This window comes from Rattus norvegicus, chromosome 19 (assembly GCF_036323735.1).
Source record: "Rattus norvegicus strain BN/NHsdMcwi chromosome 19, GRCr8, whole genome shotgun sequence".
In the NCBI taxonomy this organism is placed as follows: Eukaryota; Metazoa; Chordata; class Mammalia; order Rodentia; family Muridae; genus Rattus; species Rattus norvegicus.
In genome coordinates this window covers 53,588,929-53,612,178 of record NC_086037.1, presented here as the reverse complement: position 1 = coordinate 53,612,178, position 23,250 = coordinate 53,588,929, and the positions used below count along the sequence as shown (strand labels likewise).

The 23,250-nt window shown below is 48.4% G+C and overlaps 1 protein-coding gene and 1 long non-coding RNA gene across 12 annotated transcripts in view; one reads left to right on the top strand and one right to left on the bottom strand.

Moving 5' to 3' along the window:
• The window catches only part of Zfhx3 (zinc finger homeobox 3), a 1,006,519-nt gene that overhangs the window by 183,486 nt on the left and 799,783 nt on the right, over window positions 1–23,250 (bottom strand). The window contains exon 1 of one of the 11 annotated variants that reach the window (XM_039098316.2): window positions 536–909. The gene's annotated coding sequence lies outside the window, so the exon portion shown is untranslated. 11 annotated transcript variants of the gene reach the window in all.
• LOC108353195 (uncharacterized) lies at window positions 960–7,311 on the top strand. Its single transcript, XR_001842315.3, has 3 exons — window positions 960–1,099; window positions 2,772–2,835; window positions 6,232–7,311. It is a non-coding gene; the product is annotated as an uncharacterized LOC108353195 (long non-coding RNA).

Genomic DNA, 23,250 nt, shown 5'->3' with positions numbered 1-23,250 from the left:
GCCTGATGAGATTACTTTACCGGAACTGACACAGCTGGAAGCAGCAGGCATACGTGGATCCTCTGAGGAGGTGATGCAATTTCATTTTCATTGATCAGAAATCAGCAGGGCAGTAAGTGATGGGAAATTCCATTAGAAGAAAACTCAGGAGCCATGAGCCTCGAGTTTCTAGCCACACCCAGGCCAGACCCCACACCCCCAACCCTACCCCCAGACCCTGAGGTCTTGCTTTCCCCTGGATCAAGACTATCCAGAGAGGCGGCTGGTGAACGCTCCTCAGATGGACCCTGAGGGGACAAATGCCAATGCTGCCGCAGCTGGGGTGGGGGGCACATCAATAGGACCTCCTCAGACACTTACAACTTCTCCCGGTTACACAGAGCACTTCCGGCAACCCGGAATGGGATCCTTCATGCCAACCTCACGGCTTCACAAACCCCGCCATTTAGGGACCCCTTTCCAAGTGTCCACAAGCAAAAAAGGAAATCGTGACAAGACTAGTTATAAGCACAGAGGTGATCCTCTAGGTACCTACCATTTATTGAATGCCTACTGAGTGCCAGGCACTGTTCTAGATCCTCCACACACACAGGCTCTGGGTCCTCCCCCAGCCCTCTGTGGTGAATGTTGTCTTGGTCTCCTGAGAAGGGAGGCAGCGGAGGTCCAGGACAGGATGGAAGTGAGCCAGTTGATACCAGGGCCTTCCAAGAGCACCAAGCCAGTTCTCCCAAGCAGCCAAGGAGGGCTGAGTGTGCACGAGAGCTCACCCTGGAGACCTGGAGGAGGATGGCGCACACCTGAGGGACCACCCTCTTCCTGTCCAGAGGTGGAAGGTGATAGATTCTGATTCGTCCACCTCCAGGATCCCCAACGCTGGACTCCCGTGTCCCAGACTGGAACCACAGGTGACCTTCTCTACGGAATGTAAGGAATGGCTACTGTTTTAGCAGTTAAAATCCCCTCCAACTGTTTGTCCAGCAAATCTCGTTTCACTCACCAAAGGCCTGGAGAAAACCCAGGGAGAGGTACTGGAAAGAACGAGTTCCACAAAGGTCACGCCGTGAGGGTGGCTCCTCAGACCGCCACGGACCGCATAAAGGTGAACCAGAGAGAAGCACCAGGCCATAGTTACAAAAGGAATACTGACTTCAGCAAAACGACAGTCAAATAGAAAACTTAGGCGACGAACTGAGGCAATGTGATGGGCTCTGGCTGATCACCCAACCCGCAGCTCAAGTTCCTGTTGTTTCTCCTTGCCTTACTAGCTGTCAAACCAGGGCTCTGCATTTCCTAGCACAGCGCTGTACCTTTGGGCTGCAATCCCCAGCCATCTGTGGCTCAAGAAAGTCATAGACTGGACCTCTGGGAACTTAGGGGCTACACCAAGAGTAAGCATATTGGTGCTGCTTATGAAAGTAAACAAACAGGTCACCGTACACTCAAAGCCAAAGGGAAAGAAGGAAAAAACAACAAAAGAAGTAGATAAATTTAGGTGAAATTGGAAGTTAACATGCTTGTAAGTGACATATATGTCTGTGTGTGTGTATACATGCAAATACATCTGTGTATGTGTACATACATACATACATACATACATACATACATACACACACTTCAAGGCATGGACCTGACTCCCTAGGCATATCTGTAAGTCACGGCAGAAAGCATACTCACATGCTCTCTAGGAGAGAGGGAACGAGACAATTGGTGTGGATGACTTAGCTCTCAAACGCCCAAAGTAGGATAAGCAAGAAGCGTCTGCAATGTGCCTCCCGGATCTCTTTAGGGAGGTAATAATGAGAGTGCTTGAGTGTGAGGCCATCGAGTTTCTCCTCTGCCTTTGATAGACAAGAATAATGACCCCAGAGGGTGTTGGTGGTTTGCCAGAGGTCAGACAGCTGGTCAATGGCAGAGAGAAGAAGATGAGGGCCTGGGCTTTTCATACCATGCTATCGCTCTCTCTCTCTCTCTCTCTCTCTCTCTCTCTCTCTCTCTCTCTCTCTCTCACACACACACACACACACACACACACACACAGACACACACACACACACACACACACACACACACACACACAGACACAGACACACACACACACTCAAAATCCCCAGGTTGAGGGAGGATAGGAAGATGCTCAAATGCAAGTTGTGGGTAAAAAGCAAGGGGTGGGGGTGGGGGGTACTGTCCCAGCTTAGAAGAGACCTAAGAAACAAAGAACTTAAGTACATGGTGTAAACTCCATGTGGATACCAACGCTAACCAACCACTTCCTTATGAAAAGCCATGTTGAAGGCTGACAGGCAAGTCTACGTCACAATTTGAGTTAAGGTCAAGGGAGCTGGGCTATAGCTAAGCGGTCAAGCATTTGCCCAGCATGTTTGAGGCCCTGGTCCTGGGGTCAATCCTCTGCAGTGAGGAAGAAGAGGGGGATGGCGGTAGCTAAGAAGGTCTCAGGCTTGGGGTGCAATTCAGTGTAGGACACAAGCATGGTACCCAAAAGGTCTTGGGTTCAACACCCAGTACAGAAAGGCAGGCAGGAGGACGGGTCAGCTTTGTTCGGGAATAACGATAACCATACTGATAATGACAATTTGTATTAAAAAGGATAGAGTATGGTGATACCTAGTGTTGGCTTCAAAGCATTTTAAGAAAGAACAAAAGAAAATTAAATGAGTCCAGAGCAGAGTTAACTGCCGAGTCCAGTTGATAGTTACAGAAAAGTTCACTCTTTTATTCTATTTTTATTTAATTTTCCTTATCTATATTATCAGACACATCTCCTGAAATAGCAGCGCCATCAGAGCCAAGCTATGGTCTTGACGTGGCAAGTTCAAGGTAAGCCAAGGCCGTTTCCAAAGCAATGAAGGTCCCCCTTGCTTTAAAAGCTTTGTGTCTGAGAAACTTCCTTCAGTCTCCTCTATCACTCAAGCTACTTTCAAAAGCCACCATGTACTGACCTCTCCCAGTAGAAGTTCCTGGCAAACCACCACACTGGTAATGTCAGAATAAAAGAAAGGATGATCTATCACATCCCAGGCTCTGTACCTTAGTGATCAGAAAGGACATTGTAAAAAGGTTACACCCAAGCTCACACAAGCCGTGATTTACAACTTGGAGTCCAAGTCTGATTAAAACCAAAAATTAAGGGAAAAAAAAAAAGAAAGAAAGAAACAAAGAAACAAAGAAAGAAAGGAAAAAGTATCCAAGGATAAGGTAGACGAGGTCTCCATTCTTGCTTTAAACAGTTAAAAAAATATATATATATTGGAGGAAGGGGCTGAAGAGATGGTTCAACTCTTGATATGCTTGCACAGGACCCAGGTTCAATTCCCAGCACCCACATGGTAGTTCATAACCACCCGTAACCCCAATGACCTTTTTTGACCTCTGCCAACGCCAAGCATGCATGTGGTAATACACACATACATGTCAGGGGAAAGGATCACTCGTGCATAAAGTTAATAAATCTAATGTTTAAATTAAAAATCTATTTAGCCGAGAATAGAGTTGTGCTAGTTAATTCTTGCCAACTTGAAACAAACTTGTGTCACCTGGGAAGAAACTTCCATCATGGGAATTGCCTCCCTCAGACTGACCTGACCTGCCAGCAAGTCTGAGGGGGTACTTGCTTAATGACTGATGCAGGAGGGCCCAGCCCTCTGTGGGTGTAGCCACCCCTGGGCAGATGGTCCTGGGCTGTATAAGGAAGCAGGCTGAGAGCACTGCAGAGAACAGACTGAGAGTAAGCCAATAAGCAGCAGCTCTGTGAGGGACTATGACTTGCAAGCCAAGCATGCACTTTCCTTGCCTGAGATGCTTTGGGTCACGATGTTTATAGCAGCAAGAAAAAGCAAACCAGGACTGCAGTTCACTAGCAAACTGACTGCTATGCATGGCCTGGTGGTGTTCATGGGTTCCATCCTCAAGACTATGAGAGGGTTTTTTTTTTTTGGGGGGGGGGGGTGAGGTGTGTGGTATGTGTGTAAGGTGTGTGTGTAAGGTGTGTGTGTAAGGTGTGTGTGTAAGGAGTGTGGTATGTGTGTAAGGTGTGTGTGTGTGAGGTGTGTGTGTAAGGTGTGTGTATGTAAGGTGTGTGTGTAAGGTGTGTGGTATGTGTGTAAGGTGTGTGTGTAAGGTGTGTGGTGTGTGTGGTGTGTGTAAGGTGTGTGTGTATGTGTGTGGTGTGTGGTATTGTGTAAGGTGTGTGTGTAAGGTGTGTGTGTAAGGTGTGTGTGTAAGGTGTGTAAGGTGTGTGGTATGTGTGTAAGGTGTGTGTGTAAGGTGTGTGTGTAAGGTGTGTGTGTAAGGTGTGTGTGTAAGGTGTGTGTGTAAGGTGTGTGTATGTAAGGTGTGTGTGTAAGGTGTGTGTAAGGTGTGTGTGTAAGGTGTGTGGTATGTGTGTAAGGTGTGTGTGTGTAAGGTGTGTGGTGTGTGTGGTGTGTGTAAGGTGTGTGTGTATGTGTGTGGTGTGTGGTATTGTGTAAGGTGTGTGTGTAAGGTGTGTGTAAGGTGTGTGTGTAAGGTGTGTGGTGTATGTGTGTGGTATGTGTGTAAGGTGTGGTGTGGTGTGGGGTGTGTGTGTGTGTGTGTGTGTGTGTGTGTGTGTGTGTTCGTGAAGGTATAAGTACACATATAACTTCCAGGAACTTAAAAGAAGGTGTGGCTCATCCCCACTGTTTCAATGCCCACTCTCTTCAGCACTAAGGTCTGCACAATCACCTAACTGTTCTGTATCCTCCATTGAGTGGCTTCCCACTGGGCAGTTTCTGTTGATTTGCAGTGAGATGGCCCAATGGTAAGTGTGTTTCTTGTTATACACTTCCCCACCACCACCTCCCCAGATCACATCAGCAGCCCTACCCTCCAAACTCAGCATCCAAGTCCCCATCATCCTGTGGGAAGCATCTTTGCAATGGGCTTTAACAACACAGCCTAAACAATCGAAATTTACAGAAGCACGAGTGCATCAGAGACTCGAAACAGACATATTCCACAGATTACAACTAACAGGCACAGCTGGGAACAGAGAGGGAGCCCCTCCAATTTAAAACACCCAAAACCTGAGACCTCCTGAGTGTAGCCATGATGGAAACTTCTACTACACCAGGATACAAAAATCATTAAACTATTTATAATTACCTTTAAGATATGTGAGGAGTATGGGGAAAACAAATTTTGATTTTTTTTTTTTTAATTTGGGTCCTATCTCCAAGGTATCTCATGGTGTTTATGTAAATGTCGCAAGATCCAAAACAACTCTGGTCTCCAGCATTTTGGAAAAAGATACAAACCTCTAACCCTAAACAGAGTATTCCCGTGTATACAAGAGCCCTGACGGGAAGATACTAAGTTGTACATTTATACACAGGTCAGGGTATGAAGGGGCCTGGAGGAGAAGCTGAGAATGTAGCCCAGTTGCTAAAGCACTGGCCTTGCATATAGGAGCCCCTGAATTTGATTGATTCCCCAGAACTACATAAGCTGGATATAGATAGCGGTGCATGCCTACAATCGCAAGAAGCAGAAGAGGATCAGGAGCTCCAGGTTATCCTGTGATATAGTGAGTTCAAGGGCAGCCAGGAATGTATGAGATTCTATTTCCTCCCCCACAAAAAAAAAACAAAAAAACAAAAAAAAAAACCAAAAAACAAACAAAAAATCAACATGGACAAAGTCGACAGGACTAGAGAGATGACTCAGTAGTTAAGAGCACTGCCTGCTTTTGTACAGGGTCAAGGTTTAGTTCCTAGCACATACACGCAGCCCACAGCTGCCCATAATCCCAGTTTCAGGGAATCTGCTGCCTACCTCTGGCCTTGGTGGGTATGAAGTATGCCCATGGTATACACACATGTACAGATGCATGTAAAACAAAGGCAGACAGGAAATGATGATGAAACCAAATATTGTAGATAAATACTGGACGTGGTGGTACCCAACCTGAATCCCAATACTGGTGAGGTAGGTGGATCTCTGAGTTCAAGGCCAGCCAGCTCTACATAGTGAGAGCCTGTATCCGGAGAAGGGCGGGCGGGTGGGCGGGCGGCCGGGCGGGCGGGCAGGCAGGCAGGCAGGCAGGCAGGCAGGCAGGCAGGCAGGCAGGCGAGAATGAACAGAACCTGCAGTACAGTTTAGGAAAAAGTATTGGTGCAGACTCCTTCTGGACACTCAACGGGCAGAACTCAACCCCTGCCAGAAGCAATCTGACGGCTTTGCTCGCTCCGTCTGCAGAATGAGGAAGTAAGCGATGGACACCTCGAAACTCCTCGTGAATGGGGCTGCTTTGGTTGAGGGGCTAAGGTTAAAGACGCAGGGCAGCATGAAGCACCATGGCGTAACCACAACCCAAAGTACGTGTATCTGCATCAAACCAGACGGAAACCGGCTCACTCCCTTCAGTAACAGGACCCATTCTGCGTGCATGTGTGACTTCAGTATGTGTCCGTCTGCTGTTGGGGTGGATCCCTGAGAGCCCCAGTTCCCATCCATCAATAACCTAATAGCCACTGAAGCCTGTGCGACATCTGCAGGGAGAACACTGGCACTAAAAGTCAAACTTTCTCATTTATGGGGCCAAGGCATTCTGGGAAGAAAGATGATGGGCACAAAAGGGTCCAAAATAGTGACCAGGAACCCTAGACACCCACACTTACAGGAGGATGACCTCACGAGGTGGGATCCAAAGGGAGGGCCCGCTTATGCCATGGCCCATGCAAACTCTCTACTCCCTGAACACACTTGCTCCCAGAGGCCCAGCTCTCACCTGGATGCATCTGTCTCCTCACTGCTGTGCTGTGAGCTTGGTTCCAGAAGACCCTGCCCAGCAAGCCTGTGTCCTGATGCCAAAGCGGAGTCCCACCTATGACCCTGACCAGGCCAGTCTTGGCCTGCAATCTTCTGTCTCGCTGTGCAGACTGAGGCCTGACTTCCTGACCCCTAAAGCATAGACTCTTGGCTGGCTAGGGCATGAGTCCTAATAGCGACACCTTTCCCTACACTTGCTTGTACTTCAAGCCCAACCCTTGACTCTCAGTCACAGACAGCATCAAGAAAGTCTTCGAATCACCTTTTCCCTGATCCAATCCTGCCTGGCCTCCTTCGGATCCTCTATGAAACTTGTGCTCTCAAAACTTTAAAAACTCATTCCTGAGACAAGATAGGCCCGTCCTATTCAAGTTGAATGGCAGCTGTGTCATTGGTTACGCAATATTGAGGACCCCTGTCACAGTCTTCAGTGGGCCAAAGGCTTGCTATGGTGCTAAGCTCATCCCCAGGGACTCAATAAAACTTTTTCATCTATGTTTACATAGACTATGTTTGTGTGTGTGTGTGTATGCATGTATATATACTGATAAGTGTATTAATATGTATGAATATAAATATATATAATATGTACCTACATAAACATATGAATGCAGTCTATGTGCATCACGACCCAGTCAAAACACACATATCTACTACCTGAAACCAAAGAGAAAAAAATGGTTCATGTTCACTGTAAGCATTCATCTATGTATGGGTGGTTTCCTCTGGGAACCCTCTGCTGTCACAGTAGATCCTCAGGTTCCAGTGCTACCCAGATAAAGATATACGCACACACATAGGCATCTCTCTCCTAAAACAAATAGAGCGATTAAAATTAAAGGCATCCTAGAGAAGCCACACACACACACACACACACACACACACACACACACACACCTCACAACCAACACCAAATGACTGCCATTTAATATGATTGAGCCCCAACATGACAAGTCCCGCCTCTGGCTTAGTCGTTGGGGGTTGGGGTGTGAACTCTACCGTTCTGCTAGGGAAAACTGCCCTGGTCACCTTCATTCCAGCAGGAGGGAAGGAGACTGTAAACATTAACCAGGCCAGAGACAGGACAGCCAGCGAAGGTGATACAATCTCTGGTGGCACCAGAATCCACCTCCAGCATTCTGTCATCTCCTGATAGACGGTCTCACCTCAGATGCTCATTGGTCCAGGGGAACCTGAAAGCTACAAGCAATGTTCTCAGATAAGTGGTTTCTCTCTCAAAGTAAAAGGTGGATCAGAAAATGAGCACACGGAGACAGCTGGGGATGTCTGTTGCACACTGCCTCGGGCCTCAACTGAATTCCACACACAGTAATCCGTCCCCCAGGAAAGATGAAAATAACACCGGAATGAATGATAGGGATGGCCAGAATTTTCTCCCGTCAACATTCAGACTCCTCAGTGACTAATTACAACCCGATGCTGTAACTTACACACGGTCTCTGGTGTGCACACGCATACCCGTGCGCCCATACACAGACACGCTCACGCACACAAGGCCTTTACGAAGTTGCACTGGCTTCCAGATCTGCTGGTTAAAACCTTCCCTTCTCCCAGGCACTTTGAGATAAAAGCCTTATTTGCCTCACTGGCCAGCGGTCAAATTCCGGCACTTGCTTGGGCTGCGACCAGAGCAGTCTCTCCCAATAGTGGAAGGCAAGGGCTGGGCCGGCAGAGCAGGGGTTAATGGGAGCTGACCGCAGCACAGTTGTTAAGGTAATCAATACCACTGAGATACTAAAGGAGCATAAGCCACAATATTGATTGCCAAGAAGATGATAAAACTGTTTATTATGATAATTGCAGGGTCCCTGCAAGATGCTCCTAGTGCTTCCTAAAGCTGTTTACAAAACTAATAAAGATTTGCCATTTCAAGGTCTTTCATGTGAGCCAATCCCTGAGGCTCCAGCTCTGTACCCAGATGCAGGCCTCACTCCTGAGGCTGTTGGGAAAAGCCACTGCATGTCAGGTCCTAGGTGGAGCACTTCACTAAGAAGTCTAAGGAACTAGCCTAACCCTTTGCCCTACGGAAGAGAAGTGCAGCCAGCCATCAGACACTGGGGCGAGCACAGTTCCTCCTCAGAGCCCACCGTGTGATAACTGCCGGCTTTGATTGATAGAGAGGGGCTGTTCTGGGCTCCTCAGCCTGACATCCATTTGTTACAACACATGGAAGAAACCACATCACCTTGGTTGGTAATTAAAACTTCTCTGGAGAACTTGGTGGCTGTAGGACTCACTGAATATCATCCAACACAGACTCCACAGACTCCATGCCAGCAGTGGCCTGGGTTGCGGAGCGGGACTCGGTCGGGTCTAAGTTCTGTCACCACCTAGGGCGTCAGCTGAGTGGCAACTGACTCCTTCTGCACCACAAACACGGCCCTCTGCTTGGAGAAGGAGAGGAGAAACCCGTACCATCATGAAGAACTGGAATGTGTTTCTCAACAGGAGGGTAGCACGGCACTCTTCAGAGTGCTTGGTGGGAAACCATGGAGTTCTGAGATGAATTAGGATAGCCTCAGTACCGTAAACCTCGGCAAAAAGCACAGTGTTTCTTTCAAGGCACGAAAGAAAGAAAAAGGGAACTCAGGTATTTTGGGAGGGCCCAGAAGCCATTCCACTAGCCTTTGTCTGCCCTAGCTCGACATCCAATAACTCTTGGCTTGATCTTCAGCAGCCAAAGGATTTAACCTTAAGGTGCTTTGCCTGGATGGAGCCTGTAACATCCCTTTTGCAACTGAGGAAAATGACTCAGGATAGATGACTACCTTAAGCTGAAGGACGGAGAGGCAGCATCTTTTTTTGTGCCCCACCCTCCACCCCGTTAAAGTTCGGAGAGGAAATTACCAAGTACTCCTACGTGGGCTCCAACCGGCTCTACTCAGGTGGAGCGGCCGCTGCCTTCCAGCTGCTGCCAGCCGCCCCGGAAGGCCATAGCCCGCAGAGTGAGCCAGTGCATTCACAGGCACTGTTTAATTTGGGAGACGAGCAGAGGCATGCACTCCTTTGTAGACACCTGGCTCTGCCTCACCTACTCCCAATCATACAGAAATCAGAAACATGGAGCCGGTTCTAGGCAGGGTGTACTCTCTTTGCCAAAAGACCTGGCCGTGAACTCACAGGTACCACAGAATGGCTGGAAGGGATGTTACCAGGGATCATCTTGACTTGGGTGCCTGCTCTTACAGGAGCCGTTTGGCACCCAGGAATAAATGGCTGTGGGGAACGGAAGGCTTCTCTGTGACTCCATTTCACAAACAGCACGCTCTCAGGGAAAGGGCAAAGGGCAGCCACGATCCACCAAACTCCAGGCAGGAGTCTCAGTCGCTTGTATATGACCATGAGAATTAGATCGACGAATGCCTCTTGGATTTGATACCAAAACAAGAAGAGTGTTTAAAGTAATTCCAGTGTTGCCCTTTCAACCTCACTTCCACATAGTGCTTGGACTCTTACCGATAACTTCAACAATAAATATATGTTATTTGTTGTTATAGTAAGTATATAAAACAAATACATATATACACACATATATATGAGTCATATGGTCCACACTTGGAAACCCGCCCACAGTGGCCATCCGAGCCTGCCTAAGTGCTAAGAACCATTTAGGAACACTGTAAACCATTAGGACCATTAGCTCTAATCTGACCTCAACAAAATAAATCAACCTGCTAAGAACAAATTTAGAAGCTTTCCAAAGTCAGGTTCTGAAACCCCGAATGGCTTACAAGTGCACTGCAGGGCAGGGACAAGTAGCCAGACCCAGAGCTGCCTCGGCTCCCACCTTCCCCGTAGCCAACAGAAGCGTGCACACTCACGGGAAGTCAAGGCAGGCTGGTAGGAAGCCATGGGCCACGGACGTATGCAGAATTCACTCCACGCTTTTCTGCCATGACCCCATAGATATCTGTAGATACTGAACAGCTCTGAACGCTTACATACCAAACATGTGGCTATCTGGGTTTATTTCCAAGGTATCCTGTGGGCTCCCAAAGGAGCTAACTCATCCTCAGAAATGGGTCAGTGTGCATACCGCCGCTGGCCTTTGTATCTCTGCATGCACAGGTAAGAGATAAGTTCGTACATGTATCAACATACTAAATAATTTCTCCAACGAAACATAACCATCAGCATACTCTGTAAACTCGCGGCATAAAGCCATCGGCGTTCTCCTTCTGCACTCTCCTCTAATAATTATCGCATTTTTTTAATGCCAGTGGCACTTCCTGGATTAGGAAACAGGAAATGAACTGATGAACTACGGGGTCCGCCAATTCTCATCAACAGATGAGCGAAGAGTTCTAAAGCTAACCACACTAGATAAACAGGCAATCGGCATGTGTAAGCCAACAACCGTGTGTGCTTACGTGATTAAAAAATGCACCGTAGAACCATCTCGGGAGAGGAAAAATAACTAGCGAGGGTGAAGGGAAAACAAGTCAGTAACCAGAGAACCGGGGCGTAGCACGCGGAGCTCTATAACCCGAGTCTGGAATTGCTAAAAGCTGAGTAATCCTTTCCAGCCCCACCCAACATAAAGTTCCAGGTATCAAATTATATGTTAATTACACCAGCATGAAGTTATATGGGGGAAAGTGGGGGTAGTCAGCACCCAGGGGCGGAAGTTCCTGGAATCTCGAGTTTTGTGAAGCATGTTTCATGCACAGGCCCGAGGCCTCCCTGGCTCCAGACAAGGAACTCAGAACAGCAGGCCCTCAAGTTATCTCCCTACCTCTTCCCCTCCGTGTCCCCAAGTCTCTCGAGCTGAACACCCTCAACTTAGGACGTAGGTTCTCTCCTGTCTCTGCATCTGACACACAGGGCAAATAGTGCTAACCCCAATCCAGCTCTCGCTCAGCCAGTCAAAAGCTAAGTGAGGTTTCCCCTTCAAGTGATCAAGGGTTACTCCTCCCAGCTCTGGCAAAGCCTAAGTTCCAGAACAACGCTTCATCCTGCCTCGTCCTGACCTCAGAAGCCAGATGAGCCCATTACACCTGAAGATGAGATACAACAGCCAGTTCAAGAATTGCTTCCAAGCCGCACAGCACCTACAGGAACACCAGCAGCAGAGTCGGGCCGGAGCACCGCTCTGTCCCTGATATGGATGAAGTTCACTGGGGGAGCCCAGGCCTGTCCCAGCCAGCGTGGCGGAGACGTACAGCACAGGGCCTTGTCACAGCTATGAAGGAACTTCAGAAGGAACCAAGAGAAGATGCATGTTCTTCTCCTCTGGCCTTTCTCCTTTTAACCCCCCACCCCATCCCACTAATAATACACTCAGGCAGATATGAGGAAGACACTCAATGCCTTGATGAGCACCAATAGCAAAGAAACCTGTACACAGCAAAGCCTGTGTAGTAGTTTAGTAGATATTAGTATATCAATAGAGCACATTCTGCAGTATTGGTATAGTGTCTAGCGCGACACAGTATAGGGTAGAGTGTGTGGCATTACCCTAGCACACATACAGTAGACGTGCTCTGGCCTGACATCCTAGCAGATGGATCATCTAGAACCCACAAGTAACTGTGGGATGCAACTCAGTGGGAGACCGCTCGCCAACTATCACGCATGAAGCCTGGTTCCCATCCCCGGCACAGTAAGTAAAGAAATAAATAACCCCTAAATAAATGCTACGAACCGTTGGCCTACTTTTGGCCTTGAGCTCATCAGACATGAGTAGGGGGTCACGGCTGCCTTGCCTGCTTGTGAGGCTTCTCGGTGGCTGCTATGGTTAATACTCGTGCGTACAAATGCAGAGAGAAAGAACATTTCATTCCTCGCACAACCCAACGAAGACTCTATTCTCGTTCTCCGGGCTTAGGGAAGTAGAGTCCTGCCTGCGGCCACACATCTCGGGTGACAAGAGTGCTGGGTTTGATAAAAAGTGTAGTGGAACCCCCACAGTCTATGAGGAGCACATCCTTAGAGGCTCGTTGGGTGTCTGCAACCGTAGGGACGACTGAATTCTAAATAGGCTGTTCCTCTTTCTGTCAACGCTCAGTGTGTAAGGTTATCCGTTCAGAAGCTAACACTAACAGCCAGGAGAAAAACCATAGCAATACGCTGTAATAAACGTTACTTAGAGCTTATGAATCCTTCCCTTCTGGAATTTTCCACTTAGTGCTTTTAGGCCATGGGCGAGCTAGGGTAACAAAACTGTGGAAGATAAGGGGGCTCTCAGATTTCAGCCCAGCACCCTTTTCATACTTATTCTCTGCAGTGCCAAGCACACACCCGTGGCCGGGGTCTAGCATGGGCTTCACGACACTCTGGTGAGTATAACATGCCCTGTGTTTGCTTGAGTGATGTAACTAACGCCCCACTCTTACTTCCTTCGATATCACTGGTTGGGACAAGGCAAAAGCAGATATGTACAGTTTCACCGAGGGACAGCCCACTCAAAAACGTAAATCAAACAGCAGAGAACGAACAGACTCCAAGACACAAACAAAAACAAGGCTCCAAGGTATCCCGTTCTCTCAGGCCGGGCAAACGTGACTTTCCTAATGGAGTCACCAACCACCCAAGCACCGTATCCTCTCTGTATCTATCTGGCTCTGTGCTCAGCATCATCTCTAATTGGAAGCCTTCATCCTCCTTCCTTCGGGCTTCCTGAGAAGGGCCGAGTGAAGGGTTATCGGCCTCCGTGACCTCTTCAGTCATCAAGAGCCTTCTGCCTTCCCCATCCCCCGGTGAAGACCTGCAGCAGAGCCAGCTCTCAGCCTCTCCCCATTAAAGCCTTCTCTGTGTCCAGCTATCACGGGAGGCTTGTTGAGTGAGAGGACCTCTGGCTGACCTCTGCTGACAAGCTCAGAGCCCCCTCTGTCCACTGATCTAATGTCAGGCAGGGTAATTAGCCACCAAGCAGTAATTGCAGTTTCTGACTGTGCTGGACCAAGGATGCAAAAATCCCCTGGAGGGGCCCTGTCAGAGACCCTCCCCCCGACAAAGAGCATCTATCTGCTCACAGGCAAAAAGGAAGGACTCAGCAACATTGCTGAAGGAGGCCAGCACTTTTCAAGGATTAATTAAAGTGGGACATGGGTAAAAGAGTTGGGGAGCTACAAAAGAAACAAGCAAACAAAGGCAAGTGGCCAAGGAAGACGTCTGAGGCTTGCCTGGAGGAGCCTACTCAGGAAATGCATGCTCTCAAGCTAGACAGACATGCTCAGTGAAGTTTCATCTCAGCCTCAGAGGGAAATTAGCCTGAAGGAATTATCAGGAGATGCAAGGGACAGGGCACCCAGCGCAGGGCTGTTCAGCCCACAGACACCCTTCATGTGTGTCCAGAATCAACTCACACAGGCAGCACTGTTCACCTTAGAAGACGCTTCAGAGTCGGCCTCCAAGGACCTGGAGCCCTTTTCTTTGCTTTGAGTATTCTACTAGACTTCAACAGGTCACCTCCTGGCTCTCCTCCCTCATGCAAGATGGCACAGGGTAACACATGAAGCCCCCCTCTGAGAAATAAAGAGGCGAGCATCTTCACACACAGCAGCAAGCCCTCGCTGGGACTCCAACTTAAGCATCCTGGAACAGGATGGTAAGAGTTCCCACCTCCCTGCCCATCAGCACCAGTGTCATCCTTCTAAAGCCCCCACCTCCACTCCAATGTCCTCCATCTGCTTGTTGCTTTAGAGGTTTCCGGAGCTGCCCATACCCAGGAGAACTCCTGAAGTCTTTCCCTGGAAGAGTTACAAAGTTACTGTACCTTCCTGTCTAAGCCCACCACAGACTTCAAGTTTCCTTTCCCCACCAGAGTAACCGTCTGTTTTCCCGATACATTCAGGACACCTCTGCATCAGACACAGTTACAAAATCCAGGGTGGCGGCCATGGGTTGCAAGAGTTCACCCTCCATTTGCTTCTCCAAACAATTAATAAACTTAATAACTCTGGCCCCCGTGACAGAGTCCTCAGACGCCCCTCGATTAACCTCTCCCTGCTATGAGCAGTGGGGTCTCCCCAGCTTTCCTATGCGCCCTATCACTTAATCACTTTTTAATCCACACCAAGGACTGTGTGCCTCACTGTGGTTTTCTTCTCTCTTAATCTTTTATGAGGGACCTTATGAAAAGCTTTTAGAAAATACAAGGGAATTCTGCCTACCAGGTCATCTTTATTATTTTAGAATTCTTTATGAAGAAATTACAGAGCTTAATGTTGTAAATGAATATTTAAAACTCAGCATTCGCTTAGACACGCCAAGTCTGGCTTGGGTTATATTTAAGTCGCTGTATTATCTCCAGCCTTAGATATATCCTTGTCCGCCTACAAGCAAAGAGTGGCCCCTCCTACCCTGACTCTAAAGGACGGTAATTCCTGGGAGTCCTCAGAACCTTCCAGGTCAGCAAAAAAACTTAGCTCACGCTGAATACCGGTGGCACATACTGGGTAACTCCAAACAGTAATAGGTCAAAAGTCACTGGATCCAGGAAGGTCCACTTGCATACAGCAGACTGTCCGACTTCAACCTTTTCCAGCTTTTTCCCAGGAGGGAGCGTAGTAGGTAAACAGCTGGCCTGCACATCTGCAGAGGCCCAGCCACAGCTTGACACTGGCACAGTCTCTGACCTTAAAACACTTGTTTGTCGTGGCCAATGTTTCTAGTCAGCATTCTGCAACCTGTTCCGTTCTGCCCTCTGGGGTAGGTTTCCCGCCCTGGACAGAAAGGACAGGTAAAGATGTACGGGGATGTGTCTTGGTCATCTAAATTGATTTTCTTAGAATGTCTAAAGGCATTTAATCAACTACACTTCTCCTCAAGACCTGGACTTAAGAGCTGTAATACAATTTGGGGATTCGTCTGAAAGCCAAGTAAACCAGAGGGTTACATGATTCAAATGTCACACCAACACACTGTCTTCCTCACCAGGAAGACTCCACAGCTTTCTTGGTCCATGTTCCTGGCTATAAGACTGTACTTAGCCTAGGCATTTGCTCCGATCACTAAAACAGTAGTCAGGGTCCCAGGTAAGCCACCTGCCCCTTCTCCAGAACACGAATCACAGTGAAGTTAACAAGATGCAGGAAACAGACTATGGACTTCGGAATACTCAGTAGTTGTTTATATTTGAGTTAGACAGCCTATGTCAATCCATCCTGGGGCACCTATTAGGAGTCACCATAGCCCGTGAGTCGGCTCGCAGTGGAAAGGTGCCTGCTTGCCAGACCTGACCACCTGAGTCCAAGGACCCATATGGAGGAAGAGAACCAACTCCTCCAAGTTGTCCTCTGACTTCCACACAACCACCCACACACATGACCACACGTGTTAAACAAACAAACAAACAGACAAACAAATAATAAATAAGATGTGAATTTTAAAAAAAAGAGTCATTGAATTGAGCTGCCCACGTTTTCGCCATGCTCCTCTCAGCTCCTGACCCCCCTAGAGGGCAGAATGAGAACTGCAGGCCCAGGCACTCCATTACGGCAATGAAGTAGTTCAGCCTGGGCTTAATGAGCTCTTGTAAGGAAGCAGGAAGTCTATAAAGTAATTTAAATAACTTCCAGTCCTGAAATAAAGGAAATTAAACTGCTGGCACAAACCTGTCTGATGGACAACTTCTTTGTCCCTCCGATCACATCCACAGTTACAGCTGTCATAGGCCTCTTCCAAGGCCAGCCCCCAAATTCCTCGCCTATGAAACACACAAAGGCTGTCAGTCCTCACAGCTCTCCCAGCCTCTGCAGAGATCCTGAGCCAGAGACGTGGTATGGCAGGCAGCAAGCACACAGGAATCGGCCCATGAACCCCACGAGGGGAGGTCTGGAACTACGACTGTAGGACCTCGGGCAGATCATGGAGCTCCGAGGGGCCTGGGCATAGCAGCGTGACACTGGGAAGACTTGGATCTGGCCAAAGGACAGCTGCGATTGTGAGAGGGTCAGATGAGAACAGAGCAATTGAAAGGCAAATAAATACTGGTATCGTCTGAGCCACCCAGGGCCCTCAGGCCCCGGAGTTTCACAATCTTCTTCTACTCAAGAAGCCCCATCCTACTGTGGCTTTCCTCCCTACTAAGAATGTCGATTCTCCATTTCTTCTGAGTCCTTAAATGTGGGTGATTATTGGCCCCGATAACGGCTGGTCATACTGGACATCATCTTCTATAAACCAGTGTGACCAGAACACCAAGCAGACTCTTGATGAAGGGCTGGACTCCACCACCCCATGACCAGATACCCAGACATTCACCCAATAAACTACCAATGAGCCTTGACTGTCCATGGATGAGGCAAATCTTGTAACAAAGTGAGATTCATAACCCACTGTAAGTCTACAGAGAGGGAGCCAGACTGCGGGGCTAACACAAACACCCCGGGTTTCCCACCTGCAGTCCTGGAAATGTGCAGACTGCTGTGGCCACGGCAGCCTCACCCCGTGAATCTAAGCTGTCAGATGCTACAGGCTGTCTCTGGCTGGAGAATTAAGTTTACCTTACTGATAACAATCAACCAGGTATGAACTCGTCTGACTAGTACTGTGGACACAGGCTCACTACAAAGATGCCTTTCGTTTCTCTGGGCCCATAGCTGTTGTTACTGACAGCCAGTCTGTGAGTCTTCTACTCCTGCAGAAGCCAAGCAAAGGCCAAGAGCGAGGCAGGACTTTCACCACCACCGATAAAGAGTTGCCGTCATCTATGCAGGGAGGAGAGACACTGGTGTTCTTTTTTTTTTCCCCCTCTTTAAAAGATTTATTTATTTTATGTATAGGAGCACACTGTTGCTGTCTTCAGATACACACCGGAAGAGGGCATCAGATCCCATTACAGACGCTTGTGAGCCACCATGTGGTTGCTGGGAATTGAACTCAGGACCTCTGGAAGAGCAGCCAGCGCTCTTAACCGCTGAGCCATCTCTTCAGCCCTTTTTTTTTTTTTCTTTTAACACTGATATTCTTAAAAGAGAACCATAGTTCTTGCTCAGAGAGAGACCCATCTAAGCTCCCTTTAAGATAGAAAATCAACAGAAAGTCAACTTTGCTTTCTAGAAAAACCCTGGCACAGCATGGTGGGTCCTGTTAGTGCTGGGGATCAGACCTAACCTAGGGCCCCATACGTGCTAAGCACCATATCATGACATCCTTAAGACCGCTGGAGAATTCAACACACTATCTCACTTGGAGCCCGTGTAACCTGCATGACTGCATTCAGAGGGTCCAGGGGTCTGTTTGAGCAATTGCTGCCTTCCCTTAAAGGCCTTGCGGGTTGAGCGGCAGCCGTCCTTTACCCTGGAGAGCTGCCGAAACTCTTGAGCAATCGCCATCCCCCTCCAGGACTTCCCACGGTCCAACCCCAGAGTCCCTACCCAACAGATGACAGGCATCTCACAGGCATGGGGGAGCTATTCTCCTGGCCAGGGTGTGGCCATAGCTGGAAAGGGTGCCATCTGATGACAGCCTGTATGCAGTAGCTTAATCCAAGAAGCAAATACAGGCTGTTCGTTATAATATTGATAATAGCACTGTCCACCACAAAAAACAAAGCAAAAACTGACTTCCCACCAAGTTCACCGACCAACATCGACAAACTATATGCTTAATCTAAGTCAGCAGTTCTCAACCTGCGGGTCACAATGCCTTCGGGGGTCGAATGACCCTTTCACATGGGTCACCTAAGACCGTGGGGGGGGGGGGGAGTATTTACATAACAGTAGCAAAACTACAGACACGAAGCAGCAACGAAAATAATTTTATGGTTGGGAGTCACAACATGAGGAACTGTATTAAAGGATCGCAGCATTAGGAAGGTTGAGAACCACTGCTCTAAATCCTCCACCTAAAAGAGAAGCCACAGTGGCAGGCATGATGGCTGATGCCTGTTCCGTCCAATACTCAGGAGGCTGAAGCAGGAGGATTGCTGTTGAGTTCACATACCAGCCTGAACCACACATATCAAGATGCCGTCCCAAACGCCAACAAAAATATGAGAGCTAGTGTTAGGATTTTAAATTTAAAAGGAGGAAGAGGAAAGGTAAGCTGGACGCTAAAATATTTTATTCACTCCACTATCTAGCATCTGATGTCAAATATAATCAACCAGGATTTTATATGGATAAAATATGCAGTGTGCCTTATGTTCCCAGAACAACCTACCTTGTGCTCAGTGGCCACATCTGACCAGTGACTGAAGGCTCGGACCCCTCTGCTGATGACATCTTAGACCCTACCTCTATCCTGGTCTCTCTGTCATAGTCCCCATTTGCTCTTCTTACCCCCTGACACTACGGAACACCTAGAGATTCTTTGCCACAGGACTCACAACTGCCTTTGGATGACACATCACCAAGTTAAGCTTGCTGGTACGAGAGTGACCAGAGCTTCAAGGAACCCTGTGTGACTAACTTATTGATTACGTTTGAGACCAGATGGCCCATCAGACCTTCTCTCAAGGACAACATCATTAAACTGAACCTGCCTGGGGTTTCAGGACTTAAAACCGTCTTAAGTAATCCTGTGTCTTTAGCCACATGAAACTAACCCCGTGCTGGCCACACAGCTGACTGTGTTGTTCATAATCAGAGACACTTGCCTTCCAACCTAACTCATGATCACATCAAACCACTTCTGGGCAAACCCAGCTTGCCAGGATACATACAAAATGGTGAGACCCACGCAAATGATTGGCCGAGGTGACGCCTTATGTAATCATTTGCGTACAGAGAGTCACAGGAGAACTCCACAGTTGTAATCTCAGTCCAAGGCTGGACAGGACTGGCTCAGACAGACCCAACCATTCTTTCTGTTGCTGCACCAATGGAACCCCAGGCTACTGAGAACCATGCAAAGCAGAAATGGAGCAGCCCTGTAGGGCTAGGCAGGCGGGGTCCCGTGAGAGCCTTGTAGGCACATGCTGCAAGCCACTCTGGAGGGGACCCATTTTCTTTACACCATCCAATGGACTGCCCGCCTCTTTCCTGAATTTGGACTTACCCCACCCACGGAGCTCACGATTTGATCTAGAAAGCATCACTGGCAAACTAAAGCTTCCTCGGGTCCAGATTCATCTCTAAGAGCAAGGCAGTCGGGGAGAAACGGAAACCAGAACATCGAACATTGTTCACTTCTGGCTCCCTGCTCTGGCTGTAGGCAAGAAAAGGTGTGCGCAGAACTCTGGAGCGGGCCAAGGCTGGGCCTTCTTCCCAGAACCCCACAGGGGACAGAGCTGGCTCCCAACCCACAGGCTCAAAAGGGGATGTTTTAGAACAGGTGGAGAGACGTGCCCAACGAAGAATCCAGAACAAGACAAAGAGTTTGGACTCCTGAGTGTCCACGCTCTCCTCAACTCAACAAGCTCTCCCACTCTCCCATCCACAAGGGTCCCTAGACCTGTCCCCAGGGCACCAGAGTGAGGGACAAAGAGCATGGGGAGAAGGGAGGAAGGAGGCGGCTCCTGCTGGCAAGCCGATGGGTGTGAGTGCAGAGTATTAATTAAAAGCCATCTGGGAACAATGGCCTTTTCATACTTAGAGCCCGCTCAGCACAAAGCTCAGCTTGTTCGAAGGGAGGACTCTCCTCTGCCTTTTTTTTTTTCCTTCTTCTTACTCATTTCCTAGGGTTTGTGGCAATGTCTGGCACCCTGTTCAACCCACTGGAGTATCCTTTAACCAGAAGACGTGCCAGGTCAGCCTCCTCCTTGACTGCCTAATGGCCACATGCAGACACCAAAAGGGACAACTGCAGGAAGCTCGTCCACTCCAGCCCATGGCTTCCAGGGCTCCTGGGTGTTTCCCTACCCAGCTGCCTAGCCCTTAGAAACACACTGGGCATCTGCAGAGGCCCAACACCCATGTCCTCCTCAAATTACACGGCATGTACCACACCCAGTAGACACAGGGCACAAAGTCATGGGTCTAACTGTCCAGCCAATAGACACTTCAAGGACTAACTGAGAAAGGACAACAGACAGATGTCAGATATTGAGACGACTCCCTCTTCTACATTCTGGACTATTCCCAGAGTCTCAACTAAACACCACAGACTGCTCTGATGAAGGCTTTTTTTTTTTTTAAATTCTGGATGGGCATAGAAGGAAGAATCAACACTGAACATCTATATAAGATGATCCTCGCAGTTTAACAAACCATGACCTCACTTAACCTCCGGGCAAATGGCCTCTGCAGGAAACCACCCAACACCCTACCTCCTGGCATTCATCTCCTGGGTGACCCTCCCTCCCCTGGGTCATGAGCTACAGGTACAGTGACCGGCTTCTCAGCAGCAGAATGCAAACGGAACGAACAGAAGTCACAGGCTGCCACTTATGAAATGAGGCTACAGGAGCCAAATGCCATGTTGGAAGTCACTTTAGACAGAGCAGGGTGCCCTCCAGTGAACAAGCAACAGGGGCCTTCTCTGCCTGCAAGCCTTTGAGGAACGGTAGCCATTCGCATGGAGGTGCTCAGGAGTGGGTCATTCCCTAGTCAAGCCTTCAGATAGGAGGACCGCAGCCCTGTACAACACTCTGACTCACCCTCAAGGCAAACTTTAACCTGAAAGGTCCAGCCCAGTCACAGCCTAATTCCCGAGCCACAGATGGCGTACACAAAAGGTGATTGTTCAAAGCAAAGAATAGGACTGATTGGCAGAGTGGCAATGAATAACTGATAAACCCCTTCGGTTTCTACTGGCACATGATCTTGCTCTGTAGCCCATGTGATTGTAATCCTCCTGCTTCAGCCTCCCAAGTCCTGGGATTGGGAGCATGTGTCACGGTGCCCAGACCACTCCTCCAGTTTACAAAAGAAAAGATAAACTTTGAGCCGATTAAGTGGCAGCATGGGACTGTCACTCAGCATGGGACTGTCACTCGGACCACACTGGATAGCAACATTTTTTCTATTCACATTTTATTCCACACAGTTACTAAGTTACAAAACTTCCTGGACCTCTCGTCCTCATAGATGAACAACTCAAGACTCATGCCTGAAAATGAAAAGATATCGTCAGATCGCTCCAAAGCGTGAAGGCTAAAAGAAGGAGTAATGGTCTAGGGTAACTTCTGGTTCCCTCGTCAAGAAACTGACACTCAAAGTCAGAGACAGAATTTGACACACACCCCCCATTGTGTCCTGTGGCCATTCAGGAATCTAAGGATGCAGGCAAAACATGGCAACCACAACCACGGAAACTCCACTAGCAACCTTCGCCCACCCTTTGCTGCACCCAGTTTGATCTCCAGCTGTTCACACAGACTGGTTAACGTAAGAGTGGGGAAGGTCCTCCTCTGCAGAGAGGTACATTCCCCTGCTCATCCAGCTTATGCTGACAGTTTAACATCCAGGAGGACAGCGGCAACCATTTCAGCTTAGAGAACCGACCTAAACAGAGATCTCGAGGAGGGCTCCCCAAGCCTGTACATCACTAAGACTTCCGTTATTTTTACAAACATATGCCATAGATGCTTACAGTAAATATCATAAATAATTAAACTAAGCAGCCTAAGGACATTCTGGGCAGTGTCCTTGCTGTTTAAGTCCTCACTCACTAAATTCACAAAACTGAACCATCACCACCAGACACAACCACAGGCCAGCGCTACTCCAATGGTTCTACTTTTCCCATTCCCAAACATGCTTGCTTCTGTGCTGTGCAAGTAAGAAGCTGGGCAGGATACCTCATGCCTGTCATCCCGTCCTGGGAAGGCTGCTGTGGATAGCCAGCCTGGGCTATTGAGTTGTAGGTCAGCCTGGGCTATAGACCAAGACCACTTCTCAAATCACCAAAAGCAGAGCAGGCAAGATAGCCCCTCGGCTGAAAACACTTGCTACAAAGGCCTGACAACCTGAATGTAATCCTAAATGGGGAAAGAGATAACTGACTCGAAAGAGTTGCCCTCCGACCTTCTCCAGTGTGCAGTGGCATGCACGTGTGCACACGTATGTATGTACGTACACACACACACACACACACACACACACACACACACACACACCCCTTCCCTAAATGGCATATGGAAGTGAGAGCCGAGTAAGGGGAAACTGGAGTCTACAGTAAGACAAGCTACTTAAATAAACATTATAGTCAAGGCTTCTGACACACAGGCCGAGGTGTTGCCTGTAAAGCTTATACTGACAGGGCGTTTGCTTTATAAAATTAAATAAACTGAACTGAAAACCACAAAAAGGCCCACCTGACCTAGACACAAACAACTTAAAGTAATGAGATGCTGGTCGTCTGCTTTTTTTGAGGGACCTGAACTTACTCTAGGTTACCCTTTCGCACGTCTGACCCATTTTCTACTGTCTTCAGCCATCCCCAATACCAAGAGCTCTCTGCAAATCAAAGGTACTGATAACGACTTGTCAGTCTCACGTGCCACAAGCATCATTTCCTGGTTTGGCAGACACCTCTACATTCTGTGTTGACACCCACCATGCAGGATCTTTGTGTATTTGATGCACACCAAGAGCA